Below are 18,077 nucleotides of genomic sequence, written 5' to 3'. Positions count from 1 at the left end.
TACACTAATGCTAAAAACTTAAGAGTGGTATGCAATAGATGAAGCCAAGTAATCTCACATTCAGGAGACCAGAACAAAGCAGTTCATGAACTGTAGTGAGAAATTAAACTGCTAATAGGGTCAAATGGCTCCACAAATGTCCCTATTCACAGCTATAGTGGATCCCAGCATATATATGCAATAGGCTGCAGCAGTTGCAAACATTTCCAGTCAGAATTATTGTCTGAATGACCACATCAGTTTTCTCTGAGGTCTCCACCATTATAATGATATATTCAGGTAGTTTGATCCACTCCACTTGATAACACAAAAAAAGCTTGACAGCAGTAGATACAGTGGGCATCCCCGTCTTAGTCACAATCTAACCATATCTGTAGCTAGATTGTTCCAGTGAAGTTATGAAACTGGCAGCTATATATTAATGCAAAAAAAAGTTCTGTCACTAAAAGCAGGACAAAGTTGCTATTATACCGTCTATACTATTTATACTGCAGTTACAACACCTCTCAAAAGAGAAAGGGCAGCAGCTACATGACTCTCTGCGTTACCATACCATCCTGACTTGGAAATACAACATTTGCTTCATCATGACTGAGTTAAATCTTGGAACTCAATCCCTCACAAACATCATGGGAATACCTCACCATAAAGATTCCAACATTCAAAGCAGCTCACCACCAGCTTTGCTAGGGCTTTTCAGGAAGAGCAATGTATTCTGACCGTGTCCACAACACTTGCATCCCGTAAATAAATTACGCATACATAAGGCACTAAGAAACAGTCTGTATTTGAGCAATTTTCTCTTTAAGCAGCTCCACGAAGTCTGAGACTACACCCTCCACAATTCTTCCCATGGATTGTCCACTCTGTGGTTCTCACGTTGTCCAACCAGTAATTAGAGTGTTTGCCGATAGTCGATTATTGACGGAGTGATCGTCCAATAGTTGAGCGAGTATTGGCGGGCGGATTCCCAGATTGAACCAGTGAGATTGCGGTGGTGGGAGGACCCTGGCCAGCGGCAGAGGTGGCTGTTGAAGAGAGGAGGCAAAGAATAGAGTGATATACCTCAAGAACAGGCAACATGGGGTCGAAGACAGTGACATGCTGAAAAAGGTATAAATTATAAGCTGACAATAGTTTGATAACGTTGAAAGGGAAGCTACGTATAAATTATCGATACGATACGCAGGAAGCGCTGGAGGATGATGCTGTCAGGCTCCTGCTTGCCTCATATACGGTTGCATTAGATTTTATTACAGCCGCATGCACTTGCAGGGGATTTGTCCTTGTGCTTCAGGTTGTTTATGCATTAAATTATTCTTTTAATTTGTATCTTATTGCCAAAATGTGAATTTCGCATGTCATTTGTAATTAAGGCTAGTGAATTTTGTTCAATCAATATTACAGGTTCTTGCTTTTAAGGTCGTTCATTTCCTAACAATGCATATAGGAATAATGTAGTTTAAAATGCTAAACTTTTGATAAGGATCTGTATTTTAAAAGTTCAATTTAACTTGTTATGCTCAATTTACATTACAATTGTAATATTTGGTTATAGGTGTAGAATATGTTTACCTTAACAAGCATAAAATAATTTTGGTTTGTATATCTTTTAAAAGTTTCTAATTGTATGTATAACTATAGATATATGCTTTTTTGGAGATTGCTTTGTGGCTCAGTTATTTTAACTGCTGTCTGATGCAATTAAGTCTTAATTGCAAAGTAGTAATTGGTGTCTGGTCTTTAAATAAGGGTTGTGAACATAACATTCAGGTTTGTGTCAGCAGCATAATAGGTATGTTTAGAATATAGGTTCCAGTTCAAATCCAGTTGTTAAGGAGTTAGCAATATTAGTTCAGTAATCGATGGGGGAATCCATTTGGCTCCATTGACCCTGAGATAAAATCTGATCAACAGCTAAGTCTGTTTCTGATTATTACACAGTGTTCTTTGCTGGGAAATGCCTGTTTACAGTTTCTACTGAAGGTATTGTCTGAAGATGATATTTCTCTGCCTGGGCTACACATGATATTTCTATGGCAAAGTACTAGATGAAAGGGACTCCAGGTTTACTTTTACAAGGTACCTGATGAGGTTTAATGCTCAGAAATTAGGTATTTCATTTTGATAGGAAGAATCAAAAGAGGCAATGAAAACAAGAGGGTGTGGGTAGTTTTAGAGTGGTTTTAAAAAAGCATATGGAATCATGAGCTTTATAAATAGAAGGATGAAGAAAGGAAATATAAGAAAATCATGATGCACAAAACTTCTGGAGCGCTATGTCAAGTTGTGGGCACTGCACTTTCTGAAAAGAGTGAAGATTTCAAAAGGGTTGGGAATTAGATTTACTGTAATGATTCCAGGGATGTGCAGTCACAAACTAGTGCGTATACTATGAAGTCGATGGCTAAAGAACTAAAAATGACATGAAAATGTTATGTTTTTGCACGGTGAGTGGCTAGATCTGGAATAAGTTGCCAGATCTATAGGTGTAGTCAAGTTCAATTGCAGCTAGATCATATCTGAAAGGAAATCTGCAGAGGAGTGAAGCTACTTGGATGGATTTTGCACAGAGTCAATGCTGACTGGATAACCAACTGGCATCCTTTCATGCCACAACAGTTCTATGATTCTTAGACCTTTAAGGTAATTGGTAACTGAAGGAGAATGCCCCTTCAGTGATTTTGTGGTTTTGTTATGAACAATTTTAAAAACAAAACCTCCAGTATCAGGTGCTTTATTCCATTATTGTTACTTCCGAGAAGCAGCAGTCTTCACTTTAGTTGGATTTCAGAATGCTATAACTCTCTGCAGGTGGATCAAAACACTTGTGTATTTATGAGGGTGTGACTGGCTCTACTAAATGACAGGAATCCATATCCAGTAATGACATCCTATGTCATTATATTTAACATAATATTTACTACATGCACTCAATTTTCTAAATATGGTGTATTTTCTAAATATAATAATAATAGGGCATATCTACTGCAATGACTTTAATTTATAAATTAAAACAAATCAACTGAGAGATAACTGATTGGATGGGTGGGGCATTGACCTTTAGCTCCAATGACCTGAGTGCATACCCAAGTTAGACAACAATGGTGAATGTATTCTATTTCCATCTGAAAAGTGACATTTTAATTCTAATATTACATCTCCACAAGCAGGGTGGACAAAGGAGAGGTAGTGGATGTCATTTACTTGGATTTTCAGAAGGCATTTGATAAGGTGCCACACATGAGGTTGCTTAACAAGATAAAGCCCCATGCCATTACAAGAAAGATACTGGCATGGATAGAGGAATGGCTGATGGGCAGGAGGCAGTGAGTGGGAATAAAGGGAGCCTTTTCTAGTTGGCTGCTAGTGACTAGTGGTGTTCCTCAGAGGTCAGTATAGGGACTGCTACTTTTCACATTGTTTGTTAATGATTTAGATAATGGCATTGTGGCAAAGTTTGCAGATAATATGAACATAGGTGGAGGGGTAGGTAGTGCTGAGGAAGCAATGTGCTTGCAGAAAGACTTAGATAAATTGGAAGAATGGGCAAAAAAGTGGCAGATGGAATACAGTGTTGGGAAACGTATGATAATGCATTTTGGTAAAAGGAATAAAAGTGTGGACTATTATCTAAATTGGGAGAAAATTCAGAGGTGCAAAGGGACTTTGGTGTCCTTGTGCAAGACTCCCAGAAGGTTAATTTACAGGTTGAGTCTGTGGTAAAAAAAAAAGACAAATGTAATGTTGGCATTCATTTCAAGGGGATGAGAATATAACAGTGAGGAGATACTGCAAAGGCTTTATAAGACACTAGTCAGGCCGTACTTAGAGTATTGTCAACAGATTTGGGTCCCATATTTCAGAAAGGATGTGTTGCCATTGGAGAGAGTGCAGTGGAGGTTCACGATGATGATTCCAGGAATGAAGAAGTTTGTGTGAGGAGCATTTGACAGCTTTGGGCCTGTACTCACTGGAATTTAGAAAAATGTGAGGGATTTCATTGAAACCTACTGAATGTTGAGAGGACTAGATAAGGTGGATGTGGAAAGGATGTTTCCTATGGTGGAGTTGTCCGGAACTAGAGAGCACAGCCTCAAAATTGAGGGGCGACCCTTTAGAACAGAAGTTAGGAGGAATTTCTTTAGCCAGACAATAGTGAATCTGTGGAATGCTCTGCCACAGACAGCTGTGGAGGACAAGACCATGGGTATACTTAAAGTGAAAATTGATAGTTTCCTGATTGGTCAGGGCATCAATGGTTATGGTGAGAAGACAAGTGTATGGAGTTGAGGGGGATCTGGGATCAGCTGTGAAGGAATGGCAGAGCAGACTCGATGGGCTGAATGGCCTAATTCTGCTCTTATGTTTTGTGTCTCATCTCCATCCTACACTCTTATCTTACTTGGCACCAATCTTCCATGAGCAGAGAAAGGGCACGGAATAATGGGTGTGAGATTTACTGAGTATCAAACTCACACAACGTCTGTCTTAGGAGTGCTAGGTACTGAGAAGCATTGGCCCACATTGTGCCTATTCTCAATATTCTCCTTGGGTTTCTGTAGAGAAGTTTACTGTGATCCACCATATGCTGTGCAATTGACTTAGAGTTGCTTGATGGCAAGCTTGACCTTCCATCTTGACCATGCTTTGCCTGACTTAATAGTATTTAATTCACCAAGAAGGTGAGTGGGATAGGAGTGTTGGCATTGGGTCGAGTGTTGGCAGCTGATGGTAGTGAGTGGGTGCAAGCCAATTTCCCATAATAGGTAATTAAACTTCCAACAATATGTTTGACAGTTGTATACAATGTTTGTAAAGGACTAATAATGCAAAGATTAATGGATCTATATCAACAGCTTATCACCACAGGAGCCCTGGTGTATAGGATATTCCCTTTCTCCAGTGCATCGTTTCTTTACTTTACAAGTTAGATTTTTTAAAAAAATCTAACTTGTTTTCCCTTTTCCAGTTCTGACAAGGAGTCCTTGACTTCAACTGCTAACTCTGTTTTTCATTCCATGAATGCAAATTGACCTGTTGAGCCCTTGCACAGTCCTGATTTCTACACTTAGATTTTCATTGATCGCTCTTTGCAATATGCAACCAGGTTTTTATAAGAGTTAAGGTACAGATCGAGATCTATTTAGGATAGCAGAATAGGTCTGAATGGTTATAATTGGCTGCCCTTGAGTCTAAACAGGTGTCTATCAGTGGATAAAAATGGTGAAATGATTGTTTAATGATACTTCTGTTTAAATATGATACATGACTACGTAATGATATACATCAGTAATAGTTTCCCTAATGGCTCAGCTGGTAAACCCAATGAATAACTGAGCTTCACAAGTTCCGAATTAAATTCTTTCTTTTAATGTATTTAATACCTCCTCCATAGGCATTGTTTGCTTTGAAACAAAGTTCTTCTCAGGCAATTTGACTGAGAAAGTAAAAGAAAATTTCTTACCATAGATTAAACAATGATTAAAGGTAAAACTGACAACTGTATGTAGAAAAGCAATATTGAAATCTGAAGTATAAATTCAGCTTCTGTGATGTAGAAAAGTTGATATCTCAATGAATTTTTTGTCAGAACTGAACATTTGGGTTTCAAATGATGAGACCCAGATGGAGCTCCAAAGAGGAAAGAACTCTTGAATCTAGCCAGTAGATTTGAGTAATTGGTTTCTCAATTAAGTATATGGCAAACATCAGAGCTGGAGTCTGCTAGAGAAGATCAAGTGAATCGGAAATAATAATATAAGTGTCACAAAACTTGTTTTAAAACAATGTATCTTGTTCATATAAGGGAAAATATTGTTAGAAGGCAGTTGAGGCAGCAGTATATTACCAATGCTACTGCAAGTCCCAATTTCAATTTAATGTAGGGAAAAGGATGTGTATTGAATTCAGAGAAATGAGGTGAAGTGGCACTGAGTTTCTCTTATTGACTGGCACAGATGTTTAAGAGAACAATGTAAGAATTCAGTGAGGGAAGGGTCAGAGGGAAAAAAAAGTTAATCATGATGAACAAAGTTCGAAGTAAATTTATTATCAAAGTAGATATAATCTTGAGATTAATTTTCTTGTAGGTAATCATAGTAAATATAAGAAACACAATGGAATCAGTGAAAGACCACACCTAACAGGATGGACAAACAACCAATATACAAATACAAAAAGAAAGGGGAAAAAAATGAGCAATAAATATGGAGAATGTGAGATGAAGAGTCTGTGAAAGTGAGTCCACTTGGTGATGGAGTGAGTGAAGTTGAGAGGTGAACCTCTTTGGTTGAAGTTCCTGATGACTGAGTGGTAATAACTGTTTCTGAACCTGGTGGTGTGGGTCCTAAGGCTCCCGTACCACCTTCCTGATGGCAGCAGTGAGAAGAGAGCATGGCCCAAATGGTGGGGGTCCTTGATGATAAAAGCTGCTTTTCTGTGACAACGCTCCATGTAGATGTCCTCAATGGTGGGGAGGCCTTTACCTGTGATGGACTGGGCCATATCCACTACTTTTTGTAGGATTTTATATTCAGGGGCATTGGTGTTTCCATACTGGGCCATGATGCATCCAGTCAATATATACTCCACCACACATCTATAGAAGTTTGTCAAAATTTTAATTGACATCATGAATCTTTGCAAACTTCAAAGGAAAATAGAGGTGCTTTCTTCATAATGTCACTTGTATGCTGGACCCACAGCAGGTCCTCCAAAATGATAATACTGAGGAATTTAAAGTTGCGAACTCTCTCTACCTCTGATTGCAACAGTCAGCAGTTCTCACACAAACCGCTGGAGGAACTCAGCAGATCAGCCAACATCTATGGAAAAAACGTAGAGTCATCGTTTTGGGCTGACATTTTATCCTACTGAAGAGTCTTGGCCTGAAATGTCGACAGTACTGTTTTACATAGATGCTGCTTGCTGCTTGGTTCTCAATTTTTGTATTTTAATTTTAATCTGAAATTATGTTGTACTTTTAAAAAAAATTAAGTGTTTGATATGACCCAACTACTGTATGTACTGAAAAGGAAAATTTATTGGCATCTCCTTCTGCTGTAGGATCCTCATGCAAAGCTAGCCCATAAAATATGGTGTGTGGGGAAATGGAGGTCAATGGACATAAAGTACCCCAGACACCTTCAGAAGTTTTCTTTGGCTTTCTTTATTCAATATGCAGTTTTACTGACTAAAACTATTATTTTTATTCAGGTTGCTGCTGAGATGTTTTTAAATATTAATGTATATTCTAAAGTTTAAAATTTATAATACAATAAATATTCAGTGTTCAAGTAAAAAGCAGACATTACCTCCTTCTATCTAATAATTTGTTGAGTAGAAGGTGAATTTGTTTAACATGAGGTGTTTGTTACACACCAACTATCACAAGGATGATAATGTGAGGTCTTGGTTCAATTCTAAGACAACTGAAGGTCAGATTCTGTTGTACAGACCTAACACACACATGTATCTGAAACGTGCACATAGATAAAAATGCATGATATCATTATTCCCTTTAAATGGGTCACTTTCCCTTCCAATGTTCTGCTCCAACCTGGCATCCATTGCTCGGCTTGATGTGCCTTCACATCTCCTCCAAGGTAAATTCTGATAAGAAGCGAATAAGCAGACGGCATAGTGGACAAGGGTATTATATGTATTTGCAACACTGGCACAACTTATTGTCACCAATTATTGTTGTTAACTCCTCCCAATGCAGGTAGTCTGTAACTGTTAGGCCATCTTTCTGATGAATCATGTATTTTTCCAACTACCTCAGATTCTGAAGTTATTTATCAGCAGCAGGTTTAAAGGAAGCTATCATTAATGTATTCCATCATAGATCATGAAGAATAGACCAGAGTTTTATTTAACCCCCCCCCCCCACCCCCACCCACACTCAAAATCCCAGATTTGTGATGAGCCAGTTGATCTAATTGGCTGTTTGCTAGCTTACTGGAAAGTTAACCATTTCTGATGGAGGTGGTTTGGGGATTTGGTAAAGGGAACAAGAGTGAGTTTACTGCTGTACTGTAAACATTGGTGCTAGTGGTTCCTGTGGAGGGAAAACAGCTATTTTCTGGGAGGTACAATTAGTTCTTTCTAAGCTCTCTCCAGTGTGAGTGGTGCTGTATCACAGATTCTACACTTATAAGTTTTAAAAAATAAACAGTAGATTTTAGCTATGAGTGCTACAAGTTTTTTTTACACAATCTTTTCTAAACACAGACTGGTTTCAGTTCAATGTGCCTTATAGTCTTTGGGTTGGTATATGCTATATTCTTCCTTGGACCTCTGCTAGAAAAGGAGCCAAAAATCAGAACCTCCCTATTGAATTAGCAAGCATCCTTTTTGGTATCATTGTCTGGTGTGGATGAGAAATTATATTATGGCAGAGCGCCAAGTTGTTTCAACTATAGACAATTAGGTAAACAGACCAATATGTCCTAGAGGGGCATGAGACGAGAGAACAATGATTCATAATAAGAAGGCAATTATTTGTCCCCACCAGTGTCTCAGCATTTTGAGAGAAGACTGTAAACTTGATTAAGCTCAATGAACAGTCATAGCTAACCTTGCATCCATCAACACTATTCCTCCCTCAAGTTTCTCATTTCACCAAACTCAGTCACCAAACATTAGTTTTCATTGCATAATGTGGAAACAAATCACTGTTGTTTCAGTAGTTCCTTTGGCCACCTCCAGATCCAAGTCGGTCAATCTTTATTCAATCATTTACAACTCCCCATTTAAATTTGATGGAGAAGGGAAAACAGCTTATTCAATCTTTGTGCCATTTCTAAGTGATTTTTACATGGAAAAGAGTGACTTCCCTTGTTGTATTCCATTTGGAACATTGAGGGAAGAGGTATTTTAATAGGAGGGATCCTCTTCGGTGTGACTATGTTTTCACTAATTCTTTACTGGGTTGAGTGCTCCACCCCTCACCCTGCTGGTTGAATTCTCTACATTGATCCTGAGACAACCTTAATGAACTCTGCTTTTACCCTGCAGCACACACAAAATGCTGGAGGAACTCGGCAGGCCTGGCAGCATCTGTGGAAAAGAGTAAACAGTCAACGTTTTGGGCTGAGACCCTTCATTGGGACCTTTCATACTTTCCCCTTTCTCTAGAATTTGATGACAAACTTTAACCCTGCCCAGCATAATTCTTTCTGCACTCATCACTTCTTTTCCCCATACCCCCTTACATTAGCACAAATAAAAGTGGTGTGTGATTTTAAAAAATCAGTTTACTTTTGAATTTAGCCTTTGCTTCATATTTGTGGTTGTCATAGCACTTATTGAGAAAATTGTCTCCTAAATTTTTTGTGGGATATTATTTGCCTTTGCACCATGTTTTCATCATTAAGCCCCCAAATGTCAGCAATGAGGTTTTATACCTTATTAATTCTTATTTACTTGCAAGATTTTCGTTGAAAATCACAGCATTTAAAAGAGCCAACTGTCAAATTGCATACTTTGGATGGCTGCCTCAGATATGAATGCATATTTTCATCAACCTGTTCACATTTAAGTCTTTTTCTGTAGCATGTTACTTCGGGTCACTTGTGAAGGGTTACATTCTGGCAAGCTCTGTTTAGGTGCAAAATCTGAGACAGGAGTTCAGTGATGATCAACAATTAGATTTTGGAAAGATTTTTGACAGAGGTGAGTGATTGAGACCAAAAGCAGCTGCAAAGAGAGTTCAAGATTGCAGTGGGAGATTGAAATCCTTGCCATCATGGGTAAAACACAGGTAGAGCAATAGCAATAAGTACTTGAGGGACTGAAAATGTTGCAGAGGCAGATTAAGATTACTGTAGTTGCCACTTGATAATCTACAGCAGACACAATATGGTTGTGACTTGTAGATCTTGGGCTAATTGTAGCTTGAGGGACCTGTAGTGCTGTCTTTATCCAGGATATATTTGGTTTGTGTCTGTGGTATTAAAACACTGTTCCAGCAGCACCAAAGTTATGCACATGATTCAGCTTTCTGACTATGTGCCTACTTTATGAAGTTTTTGCACTTGTGTCAGAAGGTTTGCTGGATGAGATCATTGTTGACAGGTTAATGAGCCCTACAAACAAGAAAATGTGGCTTCAAATTCCTATTTGTTTTTAATCGTCACTGAACTGGGGTAATATTATTGTTGGAGCTGTGACTGGATGTGGTAATGTGGGGTATCCTTGTCATTGACCCTAAAGGACTGTACATGTTGATCTTGACCAACAAGAGGTGTAACTGGGTCGAATGGACTATGTAAGGGAATGTCCTGCCAAAGCTGTATTGGGCAGCTAAACAATTCCTGACAATTGTAAAGTACCTGGTCCAAATAAAGTTAATGGTAGAAGGTGTGAAAGAGAGAGTTGGGGTGAGTATATTGGTAGAAAATATTAACAGAACTCACCTCCCACTACTGCATAGCTGTGGGACATAGAATACTTCTGTGTGAGTTTGTGCTAATTTGCAGTGTAACCGTCTGCTTTTCTATGATGTGTCAAGTGGCCATTGAGCAGTGTAAAACCTTAGTACCTAAACTTGTAATGCCAATTCATTGAACAAATTTCTTCATTCATTCTAATAACTCTGGGTATTCTGATTGGGATTTATCCACCAATTTTGTAACCACTGCCAAAATGATTCTTCTAAACCTTCAAGGCCGTTATAAAAATATAAACAATTTCTTATTTCTGTGAATAAGAAATTTAAGAATACATAAAATTGAGTTGTCTGTACATCAGTAATTGTTCTTGGGATCCTAGTGTAACAGTTTGGAGGCAATATAGATTGTTTAATCAGACACACAAATGTCATGCTAATTTATTTTCCCCTCCATCAAATTTAAATGGGGAGCTGGAAACGATTGTAAGGTAGCAGGTTGGTGCATAATTCACAAGGTGGGGATATACTGAAATAAACAGTTTTCTATGTTTGACATTGTTGTAAAAACTGTTCTTCAATTGTGAGACTAAACTAAGTGTCTGTCTTCTTCGGTGGTTCATGTGAATTTCAAAGATTCCGTGGCATTTATAAAGACTAGTGAGAAGTTCCCAACTTAAAACAATATGAACTGGTCGTTTATTTTGTTACAGTATGTTCAAACCTGCTGCTTGTCTTTAGCTGAAAGGATGTGGTTAGGATGATTAATAAACTTAATAAGCATAAACTTAGTAACATCTTTTAAAGCACAGTTTTTGTACTGGTTTCATTCTGAAGGTAGTGTATTCCGAGAATCATTGCGACAACTACTGGGAAGATGAGTGTCTGCCCTTGACTTTAATTCAGCACTAGGCAAAGTGTTACATCAAGTGTCACCAGTTAGTGAGAATTGAAGATTTCACACCAAGGGTACTACTGAGGGTTTCCTCAGGATTTTGTCCTGTGTCCATCATTTTCAGCTGTGTCATCAAAGATCTTTCTCATTGTGTGAGAAACGGGGATGTTGTTTGACGATGGCAGTGTTCCGTTCCATTTACGCTTCTTTGGAAAAGCCATGTTAAGATTCAAGGTTGGGTTGATGACCGTCGAGAAGCACTCATGCCATTTAAGTGTTAGCATCTTCAACAAGAGAGAATCTTGCTTTTCCTTAACAGTAAACACATTATCATTATCAAATATTCCATTGTCAACATCCGGGGAAGAGATACCTTTCATGAGAAATATAATGGGAACAGAAACATAGAAATGAGCCGCCCTGAAGTTTGAGAAGGTGTATCTATCAGTGGAAGAAGTTGCTTTACATCCCATGCCATTGCCATTGCCATATGTAGGAGATCAATATTATAGAATCATTATCTCTAACCCCGAGATTGTCAAACCAAGTATAATGTCTCTCTTTATTGATGTGCCTTTAGCCTTGAACCTCTTATCATTACATAACCTTTCATATAGTTCTTTTCTTGGCCTGCTGTTGCTCATTCAGAAACAGAGAGCAGTGGGTTAAGTGCATCCTGAATGCACATGACAGGGGAATGTTTCTGTTATTAGCATTAAGATGCTATGAGCGATCAGATGATGTGACTCCATATGCTTGACATTAGCAATGGAGATATTGGAAAACACTGAGTAGCAAAAGCTTTAATTAGGGAAGAAGTTTGGCTTTGAGGTAGATATGTAATGGGAGAAAATTCATCAAGCTCTTTGTGGCATCAAAGTGAAAGGCCAAAGATGTTTTGTTTTGTATGTTTTACTTTGAAATTTATAAAGTTCATAGAGTATTTATTTAAAAAGGAAGTTTGGTTAGGTCCAGAAAACTTTATTGTATCCCAGGATAAATGCAACCAAATATCCTGTCAATATTTTACATTGAACAGAATTATTTATTTCTTTTCACAGCAGCAGACGCTTGAAGTTGCAGGAGAGTTTGCATTGCAACATCAATGTCTTCAGGAATTCAGCTACAGAAAGTCACAATCTTCACTTTAAATGTCCCTTGGCAATCATGTGCACCCAAATGCCCACTAAATGATGGAATGGACCTGTATTACTCTTCAAGGGACCTGGTGGCTTGAAATGTCTCACAGGCATTTACGTTCAGAGAGAGTTGAGAAGATACTGATTACAGCATCTAAGAACTTGCTTCATTGATGTCACCTCAAAATACAAGTGGCATCAGAAGGGAAGTTCTCCTCATGATTGGAATGATGTCAGCACTTCAGGGAGGATGCTGCCTGGATTAGAGAGCATGTCTTGGGATAGGTTGAGGGAGCAAAGCAGGTTGAGAGATGGCTTGATAGAGATGTACAGGATGATAAGAGTGGACAGCCAGAGACTTCTCCCTGAGTGGAAATGGCTAAAACCAAGGGGCATGGTGTTTGAAGAAATGTATAGGGCTTTCAAATGCATAATGATATTTGTATGTATAGAAATATAGAGGTGTTTCTTGTATACAGGAGTGTTAGATGCATGGAAGGCTCTACTTGGGGTGGTGGTAGAGGCATGTGCATTTGGGATATTTAAGAGTCTCTTAGGCACATGGATGAATGAAAAATAGAGGGCAGTGTGGGAGGGGTGGATTAGATTGATCTTAGAATAGTTTAAAGGGTTGGCACACAATTGTGGGCACTACACTGTGCTGTAGTGTGCCATGTTGTATGTTTTTGATCTGTTTCTCTTATTGATCAGTGGCATTCAGGTCTGGTGACCAAGTAAGATACAAGAGGTCCAGGTATGATCTCACAGTGAAGTGACATTCCAGACCAAACTTGAATCACTGAAGGATGCTCGACAGCGGTAGCAGAGCTTGAATGTTATTAGCTTTTACGAAGTGACATGAGTGATAACAAAGCTTCACTCCCAGATGAGCTCAATGCCTTCTCTGCTCGCTTTGACGATCAAAACATGGAGGAAACTTCACGAGTTCTCACAGCCCCCAGTGACCCTATGATTTCAGTCTGAGGCAGAACTGAGAGCAATCTTCGGGGGGGGGGGGGTGAACCTACAGAAAGCATTCAGCCAGATGGGGTACCTGGCTGAGTACTAAAGACCTGCGTGGATCAACTGGCTGGTGTGTTCACCAGTATCTTTAACTTCTCGCCTTGGCAGTTTGAGGTACCCACCTGCTTCAAGCAGGCTTCAATTATACCAGTGCATAGTAACTTGCCTCAGTGATGGTCACCCAGTAGCACTTACGTTAACTGTGATGAAGTGCTTTGAGAGGTCAGTGATTAAAAATATCTGGGAAGAAACTTGGATCCACTCCATTTTGCCTATCAGGACAACATCAGATGACATTTCGTTGGTGCTTTGCTCAACTCTGGAACATCTGGACAGCTAAGATGCATACATCAGAATACCCTTTATTGACTACAGCTAGGCATTCAATACAATCATCCCCTCAAAACTAATCAATAAACTTCAAAATCTTGGCTTCAGTAACTCCTTGTGCAATTGGATCCTTGATTTCCTCACTTGCAGACCCAGTCAGTTTGGATTGGCAACATTTTCTCCACAATCTCCTTCAGCACAGGTGCACCCCAGGGCTATTTGCTTATCCTCCTGCTCTATTTGATTTATACTCATGACTGTGATGCTGACTACAGCTCCAATGCCATATTTAACTTTGCAGATGATACCACTGTTGCTGGCCAAATCAAATGTGATGATGAATCAGCATATAGGAGGGAGACTGAAAATCTAGCTGAGAGGTGCCACAACAAAATCTCTCTCAGTGTCAGCAAGACCAAGGAGCTGATTATTGACTTTCAGAGGAGGAAGCTGAAGATCCAAGAGCCAGCCCTCATCTGGGAGTGGGGGGAGTCAGAGGTGGAGGGGGTCAGTATCTTTAAATTCCTCAGTATTATCAATTCAGGGGCTCTGTTGTGGGCATGTAAGTGCAATTATAAAGAAAATGCGGCAGTGCTTCTGTTTCCATAGGAGTTTGCAAAGATTTGGCACGCCTCTGAAACTTCGACAACTTTCTGTAGATGTGTGGTGGAGAGCTGATTGTCTGCTTGCATCACAGCCTGGTATGGAAACACCAGTGCCCTTGAATGGAAAATCCTACAAAACGTAGTGCATAGGGCCCAGTCAATCCCTCCTCACCACTGAGCATATCTACATGGAACGTTATTGCAGGAAAGTAGCAGCCATCATCAGGGACCCCCAACACCCAGGTCATGCTCTCTTCATGCTGCCACCATGAAGAAGGTGGTGCAGGAGCCTCAGGACCCACTCCACCAGGAACAGTTATTACCCCTCAACCATTGAGCAAATGGAGATAACTTCCCCCTACTTCACTTGCCCCATCACTGATCTGTTTCCACAACTTCAGAGACTCCCCCTCTCATGTTCTCTATTTATTGCTTATATATTTATTATTATTGTTTATTTTGCATTTGCATAGTTTGACTTTTGTACATTGGTTTTGTCCGTCCAGTTGGGTGTGGTCTTTCATTGATTCTGTAATGTTCTTGGATTTTGAGTATGCCCACAAGAAAATGAATTGCATGGTTATGTGTGGTGACGTGTACTTTGACAATAAATTTACTTGGATCTTTCATGGGTAAAGGGCATTACCTCATCTCAGACTTAGCTATAAAGCACAAAAGACACTTTGAATAGACGCCCAGAATTACATAGAACAGCAAAATTCATACATGCTACTATAAGTGGAAGGACTTGTTAGTTTTGTCAACATTGTTTATCCTAAATTTGCCATATTTTTTCTGTTGTATATCTAATGTCTGTCTAGAACATAGTTCATGGATTTTTTTTTTTAGCATTGCTGCCTCAGAATTTTGAAAAGCTTAAATTTTTTGCTGTGTTAACCAGCTTGCTGAAGTGGAGTCTTAGAAAAGTACAGCACAGAAACAGGCTTTTCTGCCCATCTAGTCCATGCTGAACCATTTAAGCTGCCTACTCCTATTGACCTGCATTGGGGCCATAGCCCTCCATGCTCCTACCATCCATGTAGCTATCTAAACTTCTCTGAGTGAAGAAGTTCTCTTTCGTGTTCCTCTTAAACTTTTCACCTTTCACCTTAACTCATGGCCTCTAGTTGTCGTCCCACCCAACCTCAGTGGAAAAAGCCTGCTTGCATTTGCCCTATCTATACCCCTTATAATTTTGTTTACCTCTGTCAAGTCTCTTCTCAGTCTTGTGTGTTCCAAGAAATAGTCCTAACCTATTCAATTTTTCCTTATAACTCAGGTCCTCCAGTCCCTAGCAAAAATTGTAAATCTTCTCTGTACTCTTTCCACCTTATTTACATCTTTCCTGTAGATAGGTGACCACTGCTCACACTACTCCATATTAAGCCTCACCAATGTCCTGTACAACCTCAACATAACATCCCATCTCCTGTACTCGATATTTTGATTGATGAAGGCCAATGTGCCAAAACTTTTCTTTAAGACCCCATCAACCTGTCCTACTGCACTCCCCAGTGCCCTACCATTCACTGTATAAGACCTACCCTGGATGGTCCTACCCAAATGCAACACCCCACATTTGTCTGTATTAAATTCCATCTGCCATTTTTTTTAGCCCATTTTTCCAGCTGATTCAGATCCCTTTCCAAGCCATGATGGCCTTCCTCGCTGTCCGTAGCACCCTCAACCTTAGTGTCATCTGCAAATTTGCTCATCAGTTAAGCATATTATCATCCAGATCATTGATTATAGATGACAAACAGCAGTGGACCCAGCACCGATCTCTGCGGCACACCACTAGTCACAGGCCTCCAGTCAGAGAGGCAACCATCTATTACCGCTCTCTGGCTTCGCCCATAAAGCCAATGTCTAATCCAGTTTAATACTTCATCTTGAATGCCCAGTAACTGAACCTTCTTGACCAACCTCCCATGTGGGACCTTGTCAAATGCCTTGCTAAGGTCCATGTAGACAACATTCACTACTTTGCCTTCATCCACTTTCTTGTTAACTTCCTCAAAAATGTAAGATTGATTAGAGATGACCTACCATGCATGAAGCCATGCTGACTACCCTTAATCAGTCCAAGTCTATCCAAATACTTAAAAATCCAGTCTCTGACTTCCAAGATTCAAAAACTTTATTGTCATTCTAACCGTACATCAGCTCTGCAGGTCAGAATGAGACAGCGTTTCCCAGGAGCAGTGCAATCATAACATAACGAACACAACACTAAATAATAAACACAACAATAAATAGTAAAACACAACAGCCACATGTCAGTTAAAAACAAGTTATAAGTGTCCAGTGCAAGTTAAAAGTCTCCAAAGCAGAGTCAGGTAGAGCAGCTATTTAGCAGTCTGACTTCCTGTGGGAGGAAGCTGTTTAGTAGCCTTGTGGTTTTAGTTTTGATGCTCCTGTAACGTTTACCTGATGGCAGAAGAACAAACAGTTCATGGAGAGGGTGTGAGGGGTCTTTAATGACGTACCTTGTCTTATAGAGGCATTGACTGAAAGAGGTCTTGGACAGAATCAGTCCAAGTCTATCCACATACTTAAAAATCCAGTCTCTAACTTCCAATCCTCCAGGACCTCACCTGTCACTAAGGATGATTTAACTGTCTCTGCTAGGGTCCCAGCAATTTCTGCATTTGCTTCCGTTAATTGGCCTCAGGACGGCAAGCACCTCCTCCTCTGTCATCTGTATAGGATGTATGAGGTTGATGCTGCTTTGCCTCACTTCTATAGTTTCTATCCATCTCGAGTAATTACAGATGTAAAAAAAATTCTTCTAAGATCTTTCCCATCTCTTTTGGCTCCACGCATTGATTATAATTCTGTTCTTTCAACAGACCAATTTTATCCTTTGCAATCCTTTTGCTTGTAACATATTTATAGAATCCCTTAGAATTCTCCTTCACCTTGTCTACTAGCACAACCTCATGCCACCTTTTAGCTCTCCTGATGTCTTTCTTGTGTTCTCTTGCAATTCTTATACTCCATAAGCACCTCATTTATTTCTGCCTGCCTATGCCTGCAATGCGCCTCTTTTTTTAAACCAAGACCTTAATATTTCTTGAAAACCATGGCTTGGAACACCTGTTAGCTATACCTTTTATTTTGAAAAGGCACATACAAGCTTTGTACACTCAAAATTTCACATTTGAAGGCCTCCTGCTTGCCAAGTAAACCTTTGCCAGAAAACAGCATGTCCCAATCCATATTTGCCAAATCCTTTCTGCTGTCATCAAACTTAGCCTTTCTCCAATTTAGAATCTCAATCCACAGACTTCTTACATCTTTACTTTGAAACTAATGGCATTATGATCACTAAATGCAAAATGTTTCCCTACACCAACTTCTGTCACCTGCCCTGTCTCATTCCCTAACAGCAGATCAAGTATCATACACTCTCTCATTGGGACTTGGAGGTACTGATTAAGGAACTTTCCTGAACATGTTTGACAAATATACACAGCTCGGCACTAGTCACACTATGCTCAACCTTTTGATTCCTGATTCTGTCTGAGGCCTTAACAATGTCTGTCTCCATAATCTCTCCACTAACTATTCTGCCACTCTGTTTCCCATCTCCCTGCAACTCTAGTTTAAAGTTCACCATACAGCATTAGCAAACCTTCCTGCTAGGATTTTATTCTTCTGGTTCAGGAGGAGCATGTAACTAGAGTAAT

General features: G+C 39.5%; 1 protein-coding gene across 1 annotated transcript in view; it reads left to right on the top strand.

Annotated features, from left to right (window-relative positions):
• The first annotated feature begins 999 nt into the window (after positions 1-999).
• LOC132406207 (phospholipid-transporting ATPase ABCA1-like) overlaps positions 1,000-18,077 on the top strand; it is a 186,715-nt gene continuing 169,637 nt past the window's right edge. The window contains exon 1 of the mRNA XM_059991533.1: positions 1,000-1,113. The gene's annotated coding sequence lies outside the window, so the exon portion shown is untranslated. The remainder of the gene's footprint in view (positions 1,114-18,077) is intronic.

Source organism: Hypanus sabinus, chromosome 16, assembly GCF_030144855.1.
Source record: "Hypanus sabinus isolate sHypSab1 chromosome 16, sHypSab1.hap1, whole genome shotgun sequence".
In the NCBI taxonomy this organism is placed as follows: domain Eukaryota; kingdom Metazoa; phylum Chordata; class Chondrichthyes; order Myliobatiformes; family Dasyatidae; genus Hypanus; species Hypanus sabinus.
The sequence above is the reverse complement of the archived record's forward strand: the minus strand, read 5'-3'. Positions and strand labels throughout refer to the sequence as shown.